This window comes from Lepisma saccharinum, chromosome 10, assembly GCF_977018435.1.
Source record: "Lepisma saccharinum chromosome 10, izLepSacc3.1, whole genome shotgun sequence".
NCBI classification, from domain to species: domain Eukaryota; kingdom Metazoa; phylum Arthropoda; class Insecta; order Zygentoma; family Lepismatidae; genus Lepisma; species Lepisma saccharinum.
The window spans coordinates 23,707,331-23,729,260 of NC_139238.1; the positions used below are offsets into that span (position 1 = coordinate 23,707,331).

A 21,930-nucleotide genomic window follows, 5' to 3' on the forward strand; every position below is an offset into this window, starting at 1 on the left:
TGAATATCACAGGCTGACAAATCGGGGGATCTAGAGGGTTTTTGAAACAGCCGTTTCTTGTGAGAGGCGGCGGATAGATTTCCGAGGAGACTGTTCTAACCTTTGTCCTATCTCATCGAGTTTTTCCTCAGTAAGTACACGTGGGTTTTTCTTTCCACTTTTATTCAGAACTGACCATGTTACTCGAAACTTTTTTACGAGGTTTAATATAGTGGTCCTATGTGGAACGCGAACACCAGGAAATTTCGTTGCAAAACGTCGTCGCACTTCTCCACAATTCCTCTTTCCGAAGTAACACTCGACAAGATAAATCCTTTGTTGTAATGTAAACTTTTGGGGTGCCATATTAAGCCACAATCTTCAACACACGGACACGACACAACACAACTTCCGAGGGAGGATTATACTGACGTCAGTCTGCAACCTCAACAGAAAGGGAAAGAGAGCGATGGCAAAGAGAGCGAAAAAACAACAGACTGTAGCGTGCGACTGCCGCGGACCCGTTCACCGGGAAAGACAAGCGCTGATGCCGGGTCGCGCTTGCCGCCGTCTCTCGTAGCGAATGTCAGGGAATGCTCTTATATTAAGCAAGTCCAGGTCGTAAACTCAGCAAATGGTGCTAACATTCTTTGATCTTTACCTACTTCTTGTGGATAACAAAATTTCTGTAGCCAACACGAGAAATCTGTTGCTAACATGAGATGTTGATAACAGATTCACAAGCGTTTTTCGAAATGTTACCAACATTTGCTGGTAACATGTGTTAGCAACCCCGGTGTAAACGTGGTTTTAACCACGGAAGTGAACTATAGACAGAATAAAGACCACAAAAAAGACAAAAAAGTTAAGCGTAAGACAACTTTTATGGTCAGATAGAGACTAGATCTGCAATTTACGATGGGGATCCGGAATGCTGTGTAATGCACCTCCGCCAGGAATCGAACATAGAACTTGTTGATTACATAAAAATTCTATCAATGCCAACAAATCTTACACCAGAGTGATTCAATTCTACGATGCGGGAAGTTATCGCTAATGATACGCTAACATTGACGTCTTATCATTTTTACTGATAAAGCTAAGCTGTTATGTTGTGCTTCTTTAGCTGAACGGAAGTCGAGCAGTTGCTCTGTAGTGGCAAGTAGTTTGACTTGTAGTGACTGTGTGTTGGTATTCTGTTTGTGTTACGCGTATCAGCAACATTGAGACATTCGCAGCGTAAGCTTAACTGAATCGGTTAGTGAATGCGAGCATGTGCTGTCTGGCGGTCGAACGAACGAGGATCTGCAAGTATGACGAAAGGAAGCTTTGACGTTTAATCGTCCCACCATCCAATTGCACGAGAATATTCGCATGCGCACAAACCGCGAACGTTTACTAAAACAGTGTCTGGAAGAGTTTTAAGTTGGTCATCGCCCTCTGAAAATGGATCGGCAGCTGGATTTCGTCGTGCATTCTGCTTCTTGTTTATCAGGCAAGTACTGTTTTTTTCCCCCCGTTGTTTTATCTCTCTTTGTGCAAAGCAGAACGAGCCGGCCATTAACTGAGCTTGCTTGGCTTTTTAAAGCAACGCCTCTGAAGTGAAAAGTTCGCGTACGTATTCTGTCCACTTCAGGGTTTAACGGGTCCAAACCCAACCATTGGTTTCATAAACACTTTGCATTATCTAATTTGTCGCATCAACTTCTGATCAGATCATCATGACATTTTTTGAATTGTAATTCATAATAATTTTAGTAATAACAAAAATCGTGTCGTATTAGATCGAGCGTGTTTCGGCCTCGAGGATCGCTCTTACAACAGAACCTCGTCTGGGTCATTGTTATAATGCAAAAATGTAACTCAAGCAAGATTGTATGCTGATTGAAGAAATGACTGTCCGCAGCCATCAAACTATAGAGCAAAACAATTATCATGACCATAGGCGCCGACTCCATGGGGCTTGGGGGGGCTGCCCCCCCCAATGTTAACGATGTGCTTTGTTTAAGAGGCTCTAATGTATTATTTTACTTCTCTTGTAAAGTTTACTCTGAATTGTGACACATGAACTTAACTTTAAATACACATTTGAAATGTTCTAGACCATCAACTTTGGAAGGGGGGCTATGACCAAAGACAGCAAAACACATGACTTATTACTATATACTAAGTATATAATTATGAGTATTGTTAACATTTTTACTAAAAAGAGTTTCAATTGACGATGTGCATGAACTAGGGGAGTGGATGAGACGTTCGGGCTACAAATGGCTCCCACATGACATTCAGAACGAGATCATTGATATATTAGGGAGATCTGCTTTGAGCTCCGTGGTAGCAGATATTAAAAGTCGGAAATATTTTGTTATTATGGTTAACGAAACTTGTGACATATCCATCCGTGAACAATTGACATTCTGCATTCGAACTGTGAATGAAAATTTTTATATTTTTGAGGAATTCATGGGCTTTTACGAGATTCCGAACACTGAAGCCTAAACTTAAAAAAGGGAGTGAGTCATTCATTAATTTATTTCAGTGATCATAGTCCCCCCAATAATTTTGACAAGTCTGCGCCTCTGATCATGACAGATTTTAAAGTGTTAATTGATTGATTTATTTTACTTCGCTTTTCTGCCATTTTTGGCGCATCTCGAAGATAAGTATGAATGGTGATGAGTGATGAGATGGATAAAGCGTCAATCACAAACGTATATACACGACACGACAACACAATCCCCACGGATTATACTGGCTTCGAGCCCAGACGTCAGAGCCTCGCTAGCCTGCAAAATGCAGTCCAGGGTGTACTACGTGGAAGTTTCTAAAGCATTAACGGCCAGTAAGTACATACGTACTACATAGTTAACAAGAAACGTAAGTTGAAATGATTCAGTTTTTAAAAATATATTTAGATACGCAACTGCAATTTATAATCGTTGACGCACGATAGAAATATTTCAATTTAAAAAGTTATTTCGTCGCAATTTTGTAAATTAACAGGCAAGACTGCTAAATTTAAACTTTATAGTATTGTAAATTTTCGGTAACACACAACAGTAAACGAATTAAAATGAATAATTTAGTTATTTATTATTACCGAACATTTGGTTTCGGCTTAACAAGCAAGAATGGGTGCATCCAGCCAGGGTACACATGCACACCTAGGAGAACGAGTGGTTAAAATCACTGTCCGAATTAACCTTTTTGCTTTGGCGAGATGCCCACTCAGTGGCGTATTTGCGATTTTATTTCTGGAGGTATTTTTTTTGGGGGGGTATGCAAATGTATATGTTACCAGTTACTAGATTTAACTATTGCCTTGCGGTTTTAAGTACCTTAGACAACATTGGTACTAATCTAGGTCATTAAATCTTATAACATTTACACGTAATTTAGAAACAATATACAGTAGCTATTTATAATGTAAGACAACCCAAATTCATTCATAAGATGAGCTATCGAACTAGTAACATCGAAAACTTGACCAAATGTCTATTGTCAAGTTCAAACTTAATGTTAATTTAACCTGCCTACAAGTTTCTCGTCAACATTTTAACACATGTAAAATATCAGCACGATGCCATGAAAACTTATATACAGTATAAAGGTATATGCAGATATGCCTGGATAGCAGTGGCTACCATTTGATACTACGTAATGGGCCAATCATGAGTGCCAGCCAAACTTGCTACGAAATCTCTTACCTGCCTCGTAGGTGGATGACGTATTCAGTGGCTAAACGTGTACATTATTAGGCTCCATAAATCGTATTGCTATTCTGAATAAATCTAACAGATGTGTAAACTGATTTTTTTTTTAAGTAGGACATCGTTCAACATCTAAAGAGCCGTTTATTTTCTTTTCTGTTTGTTAGTTACTCATTCGAGAACTGATAATGGTATGAGTGTTATCGATGTTCTCTCATTGTTTTCATCGTTATATCTATCCTTATCGTTGCAAATATTCAAGAGGGAGAAATAGGACGTTAAGAAATCAAAGAGTACACAAAGTAACTAATTCTTAAATGTTAAGAATTCGAAATATTAAAATTGGACCTCCACGCCCTGGTTATCTAACAGCAATACTGCTGCCTTGAAATTAAGGAGTCCCGGGTTCGATCCCTGGTGGAGGCACATATCATTAAGTGGCTCCGATTCCACTGTAAGCTGTAGGTCTCGTCCCAATTAGCTTGTGTGTATTGGTTCTTAATACAAATCCAATCAAGTAAACATTTTTGCATACGATGCAAAAATCAGCACGCTTGGGCAAATTTCATTCTTCGCAGGTCTAGGTCTACATGCTAATTAATTATTATTTGTGATGTTAGAAAATAATTTCTGCAGTACCGTCAAAGTGGCCAAATTTGATTCCGTACAAGAGAATCAATCTTTGAAGCACATATCATAAAACTATTGATAGAATTCTAATCAATATTCAGAGCATAATATATTCTGAAATAAAATTATAATCTTCAGCAGTCAATTCTCAAACCAAAATGGCCAGTGCAGAGTTGCAACTACATATATTGATTGATTTTATGTGAATATATTTGTCTCGTAGTGGAGGTGGATTTGTAGTGAAAATATTTTTGTTCCTTGAGAGTGGCACGTCCTAAGTGGACGATATTTCTCACATCCTCCCCATTTATAGCCCTAAGTTCTGAATTCCAGTCGTTGAACAAGAAAAGTGAGATATTTCATAATGGAAGAGAAAATGGTATCATCAATACAGTTTCTATTAAATGGTGTTTTCGCTTATTTGATGCCTACTTTATTAAGTTAGTGCCACCTTTCTGAAGCATGAAAAACTACAATCTTTATACGCTCCCTACTGTTGTGATTTGGACAATTTGCAATCATGGCACACTATGACGCAGAATTGAAGCCAAAATAAAGACCTTCAGCAGCTGCTTGCAATGATTGAAATATTCAAAATTTCCTTTTACGAAACTTTATAAGCTTTGGGTTATTGAAATGTTGGTATCAACGGTTGCTTGCAACAAACCTTCGAAATCTAATTGGTGACGAGAGGTTGAGTGCTCTATCTGTTCTGTCCTTTGAAGAGCTTGCAGAATCTTTGGATTTGAAAAAGATTGTGGCTGGTCATAAATATAGACGTATCTTATCGTAGTTTCTTGCTGTGGCTCATTTTTTCATTTTAGCAATTTACATAGAAATAGTGTTACGTGAAGTATTTATACGAATATCCAGCGAGTTGATAATGTAATGAGTGTAGTTTCTATGGTGTATTTTGTACTCTTCACATGACTAGTAAGACTCTGATATTATTCCACTCAATAATGGCTTAGGAAAAGAAACAATATAATTATTGCATTTTATTTGACATAAGAGATTAGTGCCTAAAAGTACTTTTGTATATGATGGAACAAAATGCAACATCTCATTGATTTAGCTTGAGTTCTGATTGTAAAATATGCAAGCGGTAAAATTATACCCTAAAAGTATGAAGTAAGTATATTTTAGTCAGTATTAGTTAGCCCCCGAGAATTTGACTCTGAAATCTGTGTAGCCCCACCCCCCACTTATTTCAGGCTGGCGCCGTCACTGTCCACAAGGTTTCATACTTTTCGACAAGGAAATCTTTGATAACTGGAACATTAATGAGCACGAATAATTTTTCAATTGTGTTTGTCACGTAGTTAAGAAATGGCATATTATATGATTCAATCCAATTAATTTTCTTTGAGGAAGATAAAAACATCCCTGACAGGGATAACAATAATTTTCTTCTGTGATATTTCTTTTGTTGGGGGAAATCTTCAGCATCCCCCACATTAATTCACACATTGGTTAAAATTGTAATTTGGTTCATTGTGCTTTTACGTTGGAAGTAAAATAAGTGTTTTCCTTTTCATACAATTCAAAATAAAGCATTTTCATAATTTTCAAGTATATATTCCTTGCCTTTTCGGTGAAAGTTTTGTGTCCCCCCCCTGGGCAAGAAGTTGTGTTTGCCCCCTCCTCCGGAAAAAAGAAGTCTGGGTATGTCCATGCAAACGAAACGAGTGATTGATTCGGTGACGTATTTGAGGGTCTGTGACTTCAGCCCCAAAACCCCACTCAGAAATATCCTAGAATCAGAAAAAGTTGTTATACTTTATAATCACTTTTTCAATTATAAGTTATGTCGTCTTATATCCGCATCACTGGCATGCGCAGGGGGTGAGCTGATGGGGCTAAAACCCCTCAAGAAGTTTTGAGAGAATGAAGATTTTCAAATGAAATCGGCAAAGAACTCGGGGAAAGAACAAAATGGTAAATGTAAACCATCTTAAAATCATTATCTACCTCTTGCATGATAAAAATATTCAAATTTATATAAAGAGCAGATACGTCGCGTTTTTTATAAATTAAGACAGGCTGTTAAATTTAAACGGTAAAATACTATGACTTTTACTGCAGCTTTAAACAAATATCCCACAAAATATTTGGATTATGCACTGTATGGGATCCATGAGTATTACAGTGCAAATTGTCCATGACTATTTTCATTAATTTTTCTCTTACACCCTGTGTGTTTTTAAGCTATGGATTTTATGTATGCTGGTGCAGAAGTTGTCGACAGCTTGTTTTGAGTTTTATTTTAATTCTTGAAGCTCTTATTGGGTCAAATAAAGTTCACGAACATGGTGATGGACAATTTGCACGGTAATACTCATGGATCCCACTGTACGTGGTGGACAGGAGCAGCGAAATGACCACAGCTTGCTTATCTCGTTGCAATTTGTTATCTGAAAACGTGCCATCTGGCAGTGTTCCTACACACCACTAGGTTACAAATGTGGTTTATACCACAAGCTGATTTCGCATGTATCGTATCGCTTGGCATTCTAGAAACAATTGCTTAATCTTTGCCGCCTGGTAGTAGCCTAGTATAGCAGGGTCCACAATTCTAGGCTCTAAAAAACTGCAAGAGTAGTTAGATTGGTTAACTTTATTTTTCTTCCCTTTTCTGCCTCTTGCGACTAATCGCGAAGATGAGGATATATGTCGATACATTAAGATGGATGAAGAGACGATCACAAAGCCATGAACGTTGCCCGAAATTTTTGCAAGGGGGGAGGGGTCAGGTCATTGATAAAAGTTCAATAGTAGAAATAATTACAACAATAATATTTATTACCATGGTAATGTTGTCTACAATAAACTAATAAAAGTAAACAAATTTTATTCGAAAATTACTACTATTAGCTACTCTATCCACCACACGAGTGAATACTTAGCACCACTATGTTACATTATTTCTGTTACATTTCATACAGTTGGTATTCTGAAATGCACAGTCATTGTATGGCCTGGCCTCGTCTATGACAGAGGTTGAGAAGAAGATAAAGAATATGTAAAGATAAACTGTGGATATTGCTATGTGGAGATAGTTTGTGTTTTGTCTTTGTTAATGTCTTGAATGGAGTTTTTGTAACATGGAGTTTTAAGTTACAATAAATGATGAATTGATGATCATTAGAATCTAGTCTCCAAGTATCTGCTCTGATCCGATCTCGTCTGGTGTCTAAGGGTCTTATAGGGACTGGCTTGGATCATCTCGTCTCGACCGAATGGTTCTCTGATCAACACTTAAGCAGTGGTCTCGTTTCGATTGACTTGGAAATTTGAGACAATATCTATGTGTTTTGCTACAGTTCCTAAATACAGTAAAACCTCGTTAATACGGACTAATGCGAGGGATAAGTTGACCTTTTTAACGAAAGTCCTGATTAACTTAAATAACCTAAAAGAACAGTAGAAAGTGCATTAAAACTCAGTTTTTTAGCAACAAAACAAGTTTATTATGGTGCATTTAAAGGGCATAGGCCTAAATACACTATACAGTAGAGTAAAATGTGAAGCAATACTACAATGCAGTACGTACAGTCATGGAGAGTTCTGGGTTGTAACGCTTCCATTGAAAGTCAATGGGATTGTTACAACCCAGAACTGTCCGTGACTGTACATACGCGATACCCACATTATGATGATGTGCCCGACGGACCTGGCTCTGCGTTACTCGAAACTCTTGCTGTGGAAGTTGATTGTTGACTTTTAGCCACATTTAAAAACCTTGCATTCTGCTCTTTTTTTTTGTGCGGATTAAGCGAAGTACGGCATATCGGGGTCCACATTAACGAGGTTTGACTGTACTGCTTACAAAGTGTTCGTTTGGCATGTTTCTACCTAGGGTTAGCAAAGAGATTGTGTATCTAACGCCGTGTATCACGTCGCACATGTTTGTTTAAATCGCATGACGCGGCGCAGCTTGTGTGTTTATTCCCGTTACACATTTTTGTGTCACGAACATCATACTCACCTTGACGTGCCTTGGTAAAGTTGTTGCCGTGTATTGGAAGAGTATGACAGAAAGGTCAAACATGCCTGATCTTTATAATACCCACCCCACCATCCCTGTCAGTCATTTCACTACCACCCAGTCGTAGGCGTGCGTACGGGGTGCAAGAGGGGGCAGTTGCCCTCCCTAATGCTCTCACTTAGAAATTTAGTGTAGAGGAATCTTGTCACTGTTATTAAATAATATTATGCCCTTTGCATACAAACTAAGTATTTTAAAGCCGACAAAAGTTCCAAGCAACTTGGGAGGCAAAGGAAGGTGTATTACTGCATTTCCTATGGAATTGAACTATCCAACTTTGTTTTCTAGCAAATTCCTTGTTATTAACAATCCGATACACTTTATTTGTTAGTTGTGTTACCTCTGCATCTGCGGAATACATTGCCCATACATTGAAAATCCGTAGCGGTGATTGGGTGACAAAAGTGTAAAAGGGGGGCGGGGAGGCAAGAAAATTTTACCTTTTTTTTGTAGACATGCATTAAGAGGCCATAGTGCAGGGGCAAAAGTGTTGGGAGCAACTGCCTCCTCCACGCCCCCTTAATCACCGCAACTGTTGGAAATTAATAGATTATACGAAGTGGTTTTCAATCACCTGTACGAAACTATGTTTATATGTAAACTAATCTCTGAACCACAGAGAGGGAAATAAAGGAGAGGGGCAAACTACACTTTTGCCACGGAGGTGTGATTTCTTCTAATAGTTATTTTCGGCGGGTCCGGACACACACTATACAGGGTGTTTCCGGGCTGAGACTAACATTCAGGGATGATGGAGAAGGGCACATGTTAAGACTTGTATGTATGAGTATAATGTGTGTGTGTGGACCTATGTGAAATGACTTAGTGTACTTTGTGTATAATATAATAATGTATAATTTTAAATGTATGGTTGAGTGGAAGAAAAGGCTTTGTACGGCTTTAACTCCGCCATTTAAAACAAGGCGTTAATAAATAAATAATAAATAAATAAATATCAATTTGAGATAAGGAACCCTGCTCCGGAAACGAGTTAGTCGAAAGTTATAAGCGAAAATCGGTGTATGAAGATTTAATACTTTTATTACCTGCACAAGTTTCACAAGCTGTTCCTTGGCCAGCTCGGTCACCTGATCTGCCCCACTTGATTTCTTCTTGTGGGGTCATGTGAAAAGTCTTGTGTACGAGACACCTGTAGTACACTGAAGAGTATCTCCTGGCAAGAATTCTCGCTGCCTGTGACATTGTTCGAACGACCCCGGGGTTGTTCCAATGGATACGTCAGAACTTTGTGCGACAATGTCATGCCTGCAGCGAAGCTAGGGGACGCCACTTTGAACAACTGTTGTGAATGTAGGAGCTTGTGCAACTTGTGCAGGTAATAAAAGTATTCCACCTTCATACACCCATTTTCGCTTATAACTTTCGACTAAGTCGTTTCCGCACCAGGGTTCCTTATCTCAAATTGATACATGTGCCCTTCTCCATCATCCCTGAAAGTTTGTATCATCAGCCCGGAAACACCCTGTATACACCCCTGATCCGTACCGATCAATACAATAAAATAGTACGATGAAATGTGGTTTTTCTTTCTCCAATTGAACTTTCTTCAAAGCCTTAATGAGAGAGCCTGCGCACGCCTATGCACCCAGTGGTGGCGATTAGGAGATAGTTGCCGCCCCCAGTTTTGCCCCGCACTATGCTAAACCTTATCTACCAAGGGAAAGTAAACTGTCCTCGCCCCCCCCCCCCCCAGTTCAGTTTTGGAATCCAAACGCCTTCACTGCTACCACCGATGAGCAACACACTGCCAAATTTCATTTCGCTTTAGATTCTCACCCACGTTATTTCACTTCCTTGATTTCTTCTGAAAGTGTTTTCTTATTAAAGACCACCTCAGTTGCATAGCAAGTGATGAAGCACGTTGGAGCTGTGCTTGCTATCTAACAGCCATATGTGGCATATTCACGGGTTTACTGGTTATAGATTTTAAATGAATTGTTAATGAGAATATCTTGTATCTTTCATTAGCATTTGAATCTGAATTAATTCCACAAAGTTTCATCTTCGCAGTATTTTAATAGCCAAACCGATATAACTACTATTTTATTAAAATTATCTTGTTGATATTTTACTCACAAAATATATTCCTATTCTATTGGTTACGGATATGTCGCCATAGATCTAGGCCCATGAATAGTATCGAAACGCGACTTGTCATTGAGACTGGTCAGTGTTTTGTTGGATCATAGGAAATTGACATGATTAAAGTCGCCGCCAAAGTATATATAATTCCATACTAAGAATCATGCCATTAGACTTTATTGGCTCAGCCTTTATGCTTTATATAAGATCTCCCACTCTCGGATGTGGATTACCTAGCTCACTGTTGATTTTGGGGTTCCATCCCTCCACTACATTATTTGTCCGGTGCTTCCTGTTGAAGCAGTTTCACATCACTTAAGGCACCAAGGGGTTTTCGAGTCATTAACACATGAATGAAAGTCAGATTACGTCGATAGACTGAGAGGGTGAAATGACCTTGGAGGAATTTACAAAGCAGAATACCATGATAAGTCAATCAGGTTGGTTGGCTATTGTTGTTAGTCAAACCAGCTGTTCCACTGCGTCACTACCTTATCTGTTTTTGAAAACAGGTTTTCCAGCCTCATGTGTTCGCAATTAGGGCATTAAATTATTTATCACTTATATGTGTTCGCAATTAGGACTGTTCGCAATTAGGACAAAACCATTATTGGGCAAGGTGTTGGCTTGATTTTGGGAGTGACACCTTCCCTACATCGACGTCCTCATGGTGCTAAAAGGAAAAGAACATCTTTCAAAAATACATAGAGGACTCGAAATGCGTCAAGGTTTTTGTGCATCGATTGACAAGAGTTAAAAGAGTAATTTTGGTTTATTCGAAATGATCCTGCCTGATCTTCTCAATCGGTGCACTTTTAGTGCATCCCATGGAGCAGCAACTGAAAAAAGTGCCATTTGATGCACTTCTCCGTGTCATTGGGTTCTTTGTGTGGGCTACTTTGTAAAATAAGCACTTTCCTGAGTCTATTTTTCCTTCAGCATTAAGAAAAGTAAATTTTCAACGACTGGCGTATATCGTCCCCAACATGCCTTATCACCAGAAATTGTCCTGGGAAGGGGGCGGGAGTAAAGCAAGAGATGAAACTTCAATAGTAGAAATAATAATTCTTAATGTTATTGTAATAACTATTATAAAGTAATAAATCAAATGTAATTCCAAATTTATTATTATATCCTTTGGAGACTTTTCTAATTCGATCCACAGCACAACTGTTTTTATTATTTATTTTTCTCATTTCACACAGTTATTGAATCGAAATGCATAGTTATTCGCTTTCGTTATTGTCTTTTAAACACCTCGTTGCAAAAAAGCTTTAAAAGTTTGGAGGAAATTGTAGCCATAGTGTTTCTTGTCTACCCTCTACGTTTAAAGTTTATTTTTTGGAATTTTGAAAAATGTAAAAGCATTTATTCTTTGGTTTAAATGAGAGAAGATGAAAAATACACTGGTTCCTTTATTTTACTCCCTATTTTTTCGATTTAACGAAGTTTTATTACTTTCTTAATCTGTTCGAAAACCGCGCCAGTGGTTTATCGATGGCTCCCACCACATTTCGCCCCACAACACGCTTTGAACTTACTCTCACGCCTTGTTGAGGCACGATTCAGCACTTCCAATGATACTTTATGGTTAGCCTCTTTGCATATAAAGTGTAGCAAACCTGAAGTAGCTTTTTATGTTACGGCATTGTTCTCTCCCCGATTAATTTCCCATACATTCATATCTTCACTTTTGGGTGACTGCAAGAAATGAGGATGTTTACTTCCTGCAATTTCGTGGGATTTCCTCTTCCACCTTCTTCCGGAACCAAAGACGACTACTTGAATAACTTCAGATAACTTGGGGAAAAGGGGGAGGGCATTATTGATTATATATATATATATATATATATATATATATATATATATATATATATATATGTGTGTGTGTGTGTGTGTGTGTGTGTGTGTGTGTGTATATATATATATATATATATATATATATATATATATAATTTCATAATATCAGGTTGTAATACGGCCTCCGCGGCCGAGTGGTTAGCACAACGCGCTACGACGTCCCGGATTTGAACCCCGACCTTGGCATGTTCTTTTTAAATGTTCCTTCATCATATCATTACTCATCGTCGCGATTAGCCAAAAGTGAAAGAAAAACTTCGATCGATAACAAAATCGATCAATTAAACTAGGGGGAAAGATTGGTTTGGGGTAGTAAAAAGGTAAATATTTTCTCGCCTAAGTTTATTTGTACAGCAATTGTTTTTGAAGAAAAGTAATTCTTTCCCTTCAAAATAGCAGCATGTACAATTAACGGCGTAAAACTGAGTACACTTTTATCATACATTTTCATAAAACAAGACTTAAAAGAAAAGAGATCTCGATCCATGGGCGTCGACAAAGGGAGTGAAACCGGTCAGCCGAGCACCCACGCCATTCCCGCCTGGAAATTGGAATTGTTCCCTTCCAGTTATAAAGAAAGCCTGTTATTTTTATTGTTAATAACACAAATAAAGTTCGGTTACTTTCTATCCGAACAAAATAACACTGTGTGAAATGTATGTTTGTGTCTATATATATATATATATATATTACACTCCACACACACACACACACACACACCCCACCCCCCCACACACACCCCCACACACACACATGAATAACAGTTGTGCTATTTACTCATCTTGTGGATTAAGTAAAAGCACAGAGAACTCTCCCCAACGAAATTATGGTAGTGATTGCTGCCACTACAGTTTTAAGCGCAGCTTCATAACCTCATAGAGCGCAGCTGGTTGATGTCTTCCTGCAAACTGAAGATATTGATCGCATGGATTGGCATGCTTGCTCTCCCGACTTGAACCCGATAGAGCACGTGTCGGATGCTCTCGGGAGACGAATTGCTTCACGTCCGACTCCACCAAGCACTCTCCGGGAGTTAAGAGTTGCTGTACAGGGTGAATGGGCATTAATACTGCAAAATGAGATTGATGACATTATTCACAGCATGCCACGTCGTTGTCGGACCTTGATTACTGCCAGAGGTGATCACACGCCGTATTGAGAAGAAGTAACCCGTCTTCTGGCGTTTGTGACAGTGGATACGATAAATCTTGTAGCACAGCAGACAATGGTGGTTTGTTACTGTTCTTTCATCAACAAGACATCAACACATACTGTGCCAGTGTTTACTTTGTTTATACTTTATATTTGACAATACCTGATACTATTTTGTGATAAATAAATAACACGAGGAAAGGATTTCTGTTTGTTGCTTTAATTTTGGACACTAGTGTATATGTGTGGGGGGGGGGGCAGTGGCGTAGCGTGATTCTATGAAAGGTGTAAGGCTTCCTTAGATAAACCTGATCTGAATATTGTATAAAGAAAACCCAAAGATATTTTAACTAAATAGAATCTATTTGAATGTAATGTAACGAGTGCACTCACGGTCTCCGAAATGACGTGTCCATCATACCCCGGCACGGGGTCAAACGTCGTTATGTGTATGGGAAACCGGTCGTGACTCTCACGGTTCAGGTTTTCAAGTTCGGTACTGAGACGGTCGTTTGTTGTCATACTATTGCGAGGCGGAGATTAATACCTTGAAATGTTAAACTGTTTTGTTTACCTTTGATATGTACATTCGAACAATCATAAAACACTAATACCTGAAAAACGTCAAATATCAACACTGACGAACGGTAAAAAGTGAATATATATTGTAACAACAAAAAAAAATATTGCAATCAACAACTCTTTACAAAGCCTCCTCAAACGCTCACTCATTCACTCTTTCTCTCTTTCACACCTCTGAGGTATTTTTACATGTGAAGTATAGATACAAATCATGGATCTCGTTAACATATCATTCCTTTTAAGTTTTTAAACCTTTATGTGAATATAGGGCATTTGTCTGCCAGCTCCTGTGCTCTTTTAAATTAACTTAAGTGCCAGCCCTCGGAAAGCGGTTAACTAAGACAATTGGGTCGGCGTGGTTAAATCTTTCGTTCGAATGAACGTATGCATACAGTCGTAAGCACGACATTACACAAGTTTCTCGGACGAAGGTAATACACACAAGCCTCTCTCGTCCAATGAGAACAACTACACAATTACATAGTGATGCAAAAACTTAATTGGCTCCAGCTGCCGGAAATACACAAATCAATCGTCGGCGCGAGCAAAAATTACATCAAAAACCACTATGCAACAAATAATACTACTTCATGCGCACGACCTTGCAATAAAAATTACGCTCTCCAAAATTAAAAAGGACTCATCAGTCAACTATTGACAAGTTAAATGGCGCGACGGGGCGGTCGGTTACACAAAAAATGGAGCACACTTTGACAATTTACACTAAATATTAAAGAAATGAAATGGAGCTTCTAACGCTGAATGCAGACAATTAAAGTAGAACATCTGAACATGAAATAACCCTTTTTTATAACTGTATCAAAAAATTGTCAGACACGGGGGTTAGGTTTGGGGTTTCCTGAGTAACTTTGCAAATATGTGAGACTTCGGCGTTAACAGTACGGTGTTGATACTAACAATGCACGTTTACATGGACATAGACCCTCTGAAGTATACTCTACCGGACTCTGTTACATTGCGTGGTCATTCATCTCTCCTGGACGCGGGACTTGCACACGGTTCCTTTGTGGCGAAATTGTTCTCCGAGGTCGATCGTGGCGAAGAATAATTGCGACGATATGGTGTACTTGCACCTCCTCAGTACTTCGGGCGTTCATCTTGTCACTAGCGTCGGGTGTACGTGGTCACGCGCCGGTCCGGAATCTCTCTTAGTGTCGGGCATCAATTGGGTGTCGATCTGCAATCATCTCTCTCTGGTAACGGGCTTCGGTTGGGCGTCGTTCTGGAGTCGTCCTTCTCTCTCTCTCTGGTAACGGGCTTGAGTTGGAACGTCGATCTGGAAACGTCCTTCGGGCTTTAAGCAGTGGTTGGTTTTGGCGTCGTCTGGCTGGCTTCTGCGTCGTTGCGGGTGCCGGGGAGGCGACGGCCCCCCTTCTCTATCTTCTTTAGCCCTCCATTATTATGTAGTCCACGCTTAGCAAAAACAAATCGCCGCGTAATCTTCACCAAAATAAGGCGCACACTTGTAACTCTCTATCTGCAATTCGCTCACGGTACGTAAGGAAACAAAGTTCACGGACACAAAACAATAATCACGCGAGAGTGTAGCGCGGAGATGCTCTCTCTATGAAATCCGGGTAAAAACTGTGTTTGGAATCGTGGTACTCTTGTTTATATGTCACTTTCGAATTTGTCCGTTGGGAAGGACGCTAAGGTGGCTTCGCTTCGGTTTCCCCAGGGGACGGAAATGACCTCTGTCCATTGTCTTGAAACGCGCGGTCGGCACCGCGTCCTCGATCCTTGCAGGCTTGGGCTCCAGCTGGTTTTCCTGGTCATCCGTGAACATGGGTTCGACCGCCCGCCGCGACTTGAAGCCCGGTCACGACGAAAATAATCTTTCCTTTTCTCCGTGTTGGTGCAAATATGTCATCTTCAAAGCAATGACAGCTCGGCTGTCACTCAGGAAAAACCCGTCTCCTAACTCCCGACGTCTGGCTTGGATACAAAGTTATCCACAAAATAAAGAACCTCACACTTTTATATTTGAACATAAAATGAATCAATAAACAAAAATAATTTATATCGAACTGCGTTTCACATGTCACTAGATACCGTGACAGTAAGTCATGCATGGGCATACTCAATTTCAAACAAAAAATGCACACACTCTATGTTAACAATAATAGCATATGTATGTACAGTCATGGAAAAAAGTTCTTCCCCATAAGGCTTTAATAGGAGCAAGTAATGCAGGAGGGTAGGCAACACATATTGCACCCTTCGATGATCGGGTGATTTTGCCTGTCTTAACACCGAGAAATGTGTTCCATGCGAAGGTCAACATGACAGGAAAGCAAAGAGGGTCACGTGACTATTGGTTACGTGGAGTGTTGTTGTGCTTCTCCACGTCCCCAGTTCTTGATCCACATTGCAGAAAAAGTAGAGCTGCATGCAATATATGAAAATAGGTTGTTTTCAACTACACACTTAATTATAATTTTCCCAATTGTAAATCTATCAGACGTGTCTCCCGATTTAGTCGGGACAGTCTTTTACTTTGAATTCCTGTTTGTCATAGGCGTAACTTGACGGGAGCAGAAAGGGCATTTGTAACCCCCCCCCCCCAAAATCAGGTTTCTTAAAGCTGCTAAAACAGGAATTAAATACTATGATTTGACGCGTCCAAAAAAAGTATTATATTGAAAGATTGTTCCCAAATACGTAGATAGCAATTTAATACTTTGAAAGTGTCTCAGATTTGTTTATTATGTCACATCTTAGTGTGGCACAGGTCTACTACAAAAGTGGAATTTCGTAACAGAAATATGAACCCACTCCTTTTATTTCGTAGCCGATTTCATCTTGAAACTGAAACTAAGAATATTAGTTAACAATGTCATTGGTAAACAATAAAAAAATGTGTTAGACCCAATTCTTTAATACCTTATCATAATCTTTATCGCAATTTTAAATGTTGTTGTAAGTCCACTTTATGCAAAAAAAAGTTAAAGTTCTCACCTGTGCTTAGCGCTACGCCATGAAGGCGTATAGGGGGTGTGGGGGTAACGCCCCACACTTTCTTGATTCGTTCGTGAGTGGGGGTGATATGATCAGCATCACGCCCCTGACCGCCTTTACCCCCAGGGTTTCCCCCAGGTACCCATGTCATTCGACGCTGGGTGGGCGCCGGGGCCGCTTCCAACGTTAGAAAAGTTACCGGACTTGAACCGTCCGGGGATTGAACCCGGGACCTAAAGCATGGTAGTCAGACGCGTTACCGACTGAGTCACCGGCACAGATAGACTAATCTGAACTGCATACAGTTTAAAGTGGGATCCGAACCACTATGTGCGATCACCTGGTATCGTACCCGAGACCCCTTGATTACAAGGCCTTACCACTACGCCATCAGTGAGGCGCACACAATCTTTGTATTTCGACCTTTTTAAACCTATATGTATCATATAAGAGGTTGTTTAACGTTGCTATGCCTCTATGGATTATATTTAGCCAGTATTCGAGCACATAGCGTCAGGTTTCATAGAATATAAGCTTCTCTTCCATGTTTATGGTTTCCTGTCTGCAGTAGAAAAACTGGCAGGTTCCCATAGCTTTTCTTTCAATAGTCTTCCAATGGTTGCATATCATATCACTCAAATTTGATTCATTCGTTTCGAACACAATCCCCGATGGCGCAGTGGGATCGTGGGCGCCTTGTAATTAAGGGATCCCGGGTTTCGATACTCGGTGGAGGAACATAGTGGTTCGGATCCCCCTTTAAACTGTAGGTCCATTCACGATTAGCCTAACAGGACATAAAGTGGACTTAAGACACCAAATCAAGCAACCAACACAATCCCGTTATTGTCCAGATTATCGAATCCAGAGCCTTCGTCGCGAATAACATAAGCAGGAAGACAACGTGAAATAACCGAACAGAAACAGAACCTAAAACCTACATCGGATAGATTGGATTAAGTCGACGATACAGCACGGGTTCTGAAATGAAAAAGAATACGAAAGTTGAAGGACCTCTATACGCAACCACTTTTCCTCCACTCAATGGGGAAGATATCCTTCTAGCTGAGAAGCCTTTACGTAGGAGTGCCCTGAGGGAACTTCAAGGCCACGACGATAAAGTGTTCTAGTGCAATGACGGGACCAAAACATACGTCAGATAGCTGTGTTCCTCCTTATTTCGTACGGCATTGAATACTGGAACACGTGACCTCGTCTTTGATAGAGCAGAAGCCTGCTTGCTTGCCACCAAACTTTAGTTCAGTGACCTTCGCCCGTAGTCAGCAAGAGGGAATGACTCACCATATACTTGTTGTCTGTGAGGCTACACAAGAATAGATATTTCGTTAGTGGCTGTAAGTATTGTTTCATCTGCAGTTATATCAGTTAACATTTCAATAGCTTTCTAATGGTTACGTTAGTGATAAACATGTAAATTAGTTCTCGAGAGTGAACGTTTTATCTATTTGAACGGGGGATTTTTATACAGCCTGCATGTATTATTTTTTCCTGAAACAAGAACAAATTCGAAGACGCAAAAAGAGTTGTATAAGAGTAGTTAACAAAAGGAAAAAAGAAGAAGAAAACGAAAATGTAAATGCTGAAATAAATTATGGTAGAGATCGAGTGAATAACATTTTGTCATGGGGCCTCCTCGATGGCGTAGTGATAACGTCGTCGCCTTGTAATCAGTGGATCCCGGGTTTGATACACGATGGATGCACATAGTGGTTAGTATCCCACTTTAAACTGAAGGTCGAGTCCAGATTAGCATATCTGTGCACCAAACCAAAACTAAGAAAGAAATTGTCACAGTGTAAGAAAATTTCATGTTCAACCAGATACGAAACAAAAGGGAATAATATATTGCAGGTTGGAGTTCACATCTGTAGCATCTAATCAGCACAATTATGAATCGCAACATATCGTATGAGATCCATTTTTATTATACATGTATGATAATATAAGAGAAGTAGAGGAAAGAGAAAACCAAGCGAAACACGGACGCCTTCTCCAGAATTTCAAATCTCGTTACATAAGGTTCTGGGTTGGAGTCCCGAACAGACATGACTTTCTTGTTATTGCCCTTTTATCTGCTTCATTTCATCATAATTCATCGTTATGGTTTACCTGCAGGGGAAGAATTATGACAATAATTGCCAATACAAAGCCAATGACAAACAGAACAACTCGATTACGGAGATGCCAAGAAGAAACGAGACTTGACAGTTTCTCCGTCTCTCGGTTTGTCGAACTGAAAATTGCTCTTCCGTTCTCGGTCTCGATTAGTTAAATATAGAAATCGAAAATGTATGTGAATGAATATACATGTATTTTATATATTCCGGTTTTTTAGGAGATTTCGTGAGAGATGAAATAAGTACTCCTCCATCGTATTTATTTTTATAATTTTTATTCCCTGTTCGATGATCGCGACGATAAGGACGAGTGACCATTACATGAAATTGATGACGAAATAGTCAAACACCCCCGACAAGGACGGTACTCAAACCCGGGAACTTTGGCGACGATATCGAATGTCAATCACTTAATGAGCTTGACCACCGAGCCTGCTTAATGTTGTTTCTGTCAGGTAATTCGTAATAACTGTCAATATCCCTCATTCACTATCATTTTCTTCATAATTTATCTTATTGTTGTGATTAACCTGAATTCAAAGAATTAGTTGAAAGGCAAACATGCAAGATTGAATGTCTCTGTTACTTCGTGCCGAATAATATGACGTGGTATTATGGTACCCCCACACCCCCTATACGCCTTCATGGCGTGGTGCTATGCACAGGGGAGGACTTTACCTTTTTTATTATGGTATGAATTTATTAATCATATAATATGCCTATTCATTCCATTGATTGATCCCAATTGAGCACACAAAATATGCTATAATGTCCACTCCATGGAGGAGTGGTTAGCACAGCGCGCTACGATGCCATGGGTCCCTGGTTAGAATCTCGACTTGGGCATGGGTGTCCTTGGTAAGTGTCCCTTCATCAATTTCATCATAGCATCACTCATCTTCATCGTCGCTATTTGCCAAAAGTGAAAGAATAGCAAATCTAAATAACAAACATCCAATCAAATCGAACATCTCTACCGATTTAATTCTATACGGTACCGAATTCCCACTTTATTACTGCATCTTAAGTCATTTTACAGCATCTCAATTGTTTTCCGATTCGAAAACATTTGGAATGTTGTTTTGTGCAGTTGATTGTGCATTGTTTCGTTGTTTGGATTGTTTAATTAACGTCGCATTAATTAGTTTTAGACCAATCGTGACGGGGGAAGCAAGAGCACAAAGAAAGCGAAAAAGACAAGGAAGAGACCACGGCTTTCATTAAAGATAGCATCCCGTGAATACAACTCAAGTGACTACAGAATATTATGAATAAAATTTATTTCGCTTTTTCCTTTTATTTCTGTTTGTTATTTTACTTCGCTTTTCTTCTACCACTCGCGTTACTCGTGTCGGTGAGGAAGAATTATAAACTCGTGAAATGGACGATGGTACAAAAAAATATATGCCTCTCCCACGGTTCGAAACTGTCAGTACAAAATATTGTCTTATTTTTAAAATTTACGGGCAAATATGGTTTGTCACGTAGCAATTTTCGCTTATCTCTTTCTCAAGGGGTTCCATTGCCTCTCTGATTTCGTAGTGGTAACGTCTTCGCCATGTAATGAAAGGCTTCCGAATTCAATACCAAATAGAGAGGCATTTGGTTCGAATCCCATTTTAATCTGTAGGTCCAGTGCATGAACTGGACTTAAACAATTAACGTGTGGCATGTGGTCTGTGATGAGAACCATCATTTCAGCGAACCTTCTTGACAATGACTCTAATATCACTTGATAGAATAGTATTTCCTTACGAGTAGCTCTTGTCAAGAAACCAGTTCCTGAAATTTTCTTCTGGAGGCATCGTAGCACCCAGCTGTTTGTTGTGGCTGGGGCACGAGTCATGTGACTCATGCTATCAAAGCTCAATCCTTCCCGAGAACTCAGAATCACCAGGCAAACTTAAGCGAATATTTTGTTATTTGGGTTGCATAAACAACAGGCTTTAAGACGTTACGAAATTCTACGTCCCGTGGCCCAGGTATTTTTTTCTAAGACTGTACTACTTAATGAAAATTCTCATTTATACTGTAACTCGATCCGGCGATCCTTTAGTCTGAACACCTCCAACACGTCGTCGTAGAATCGGGAGTTTCTGGTCAATGTTTTTGGCATCTCCTTTTCAATGGATATCAGTCCCAAGTCAGATTTCCTTGTTTGAGTCTGTGTGCTGCGTTGAAATGTGTGAATCCTCTTCAGTGCAGAAAACTACTTTTCCACCGACGAGGTTGAGGCAGGAACAGCGAGGAAGAATTATGTTAGTTTGTACACTTGTTCAACAGCTTCATTCAAATGGGTAGTGCGCAAATACTCATGAAGTTCAAACACACTCTTTACTCGATATTCGGCTTCAGAATAAATTACCTGTAGCTCAACTTTCAACTGGTAGCAATTGACAAATTTCGCATACAGCTTAGTTAAGGACACAAACTCTTCTTCTGGAAAGGCCATGTCATATTTTTATTCTAATTATTCTTTTTCTTTCACTAAAAAGCCATTTGTGGGAAATGCGTAGGATACAATTTGCAAATGCAAATGCATTCGAGAATATTACTCATTATCATGGTTACGATATTTGCGCACATTTTGAAAAGCATATCAAGCAACTTAGTCAAAGGAAAAGGTAAAACAAATCTGTAAATCATAACGCTAAGTATTACGCGCATGCTTTTAACATTACGGGCAACTGGGATGAACGCGCCTAACTTTACGGGCGCTGCCGGATATAGGATTGCCAGATATTCCTCT

General features: G+C 39.5%; 1 protein-coding gene across 2 annotated transcripts in view; it reads left to right on the forward strand.

Moving 5' to 3' along the window:
- Positions 1-1,158: 1,158 nt before the first annotated feature.
- Positions 1,159-21,930, forward strand: part of Pi3K68D (phosphatidylinositol-4-phosphate 3-kinase catalytic subunit Pi3K68D) — a 418,322-nt gene continuing 397,550 nt past the window's right edge. The window contains exon 1 of one of the 2 annotated variants that reach the window (XM_083129651.1): positions 1,159-1,474. The gene's annotated coding sequence lies outside the window, so the exon portion shown is untranslated. The remainder of the gene's footprint in view (positions 1,475-21,930) is intronic. The other variant, XM_083129654.1, reaches the window with a different exon arrangement.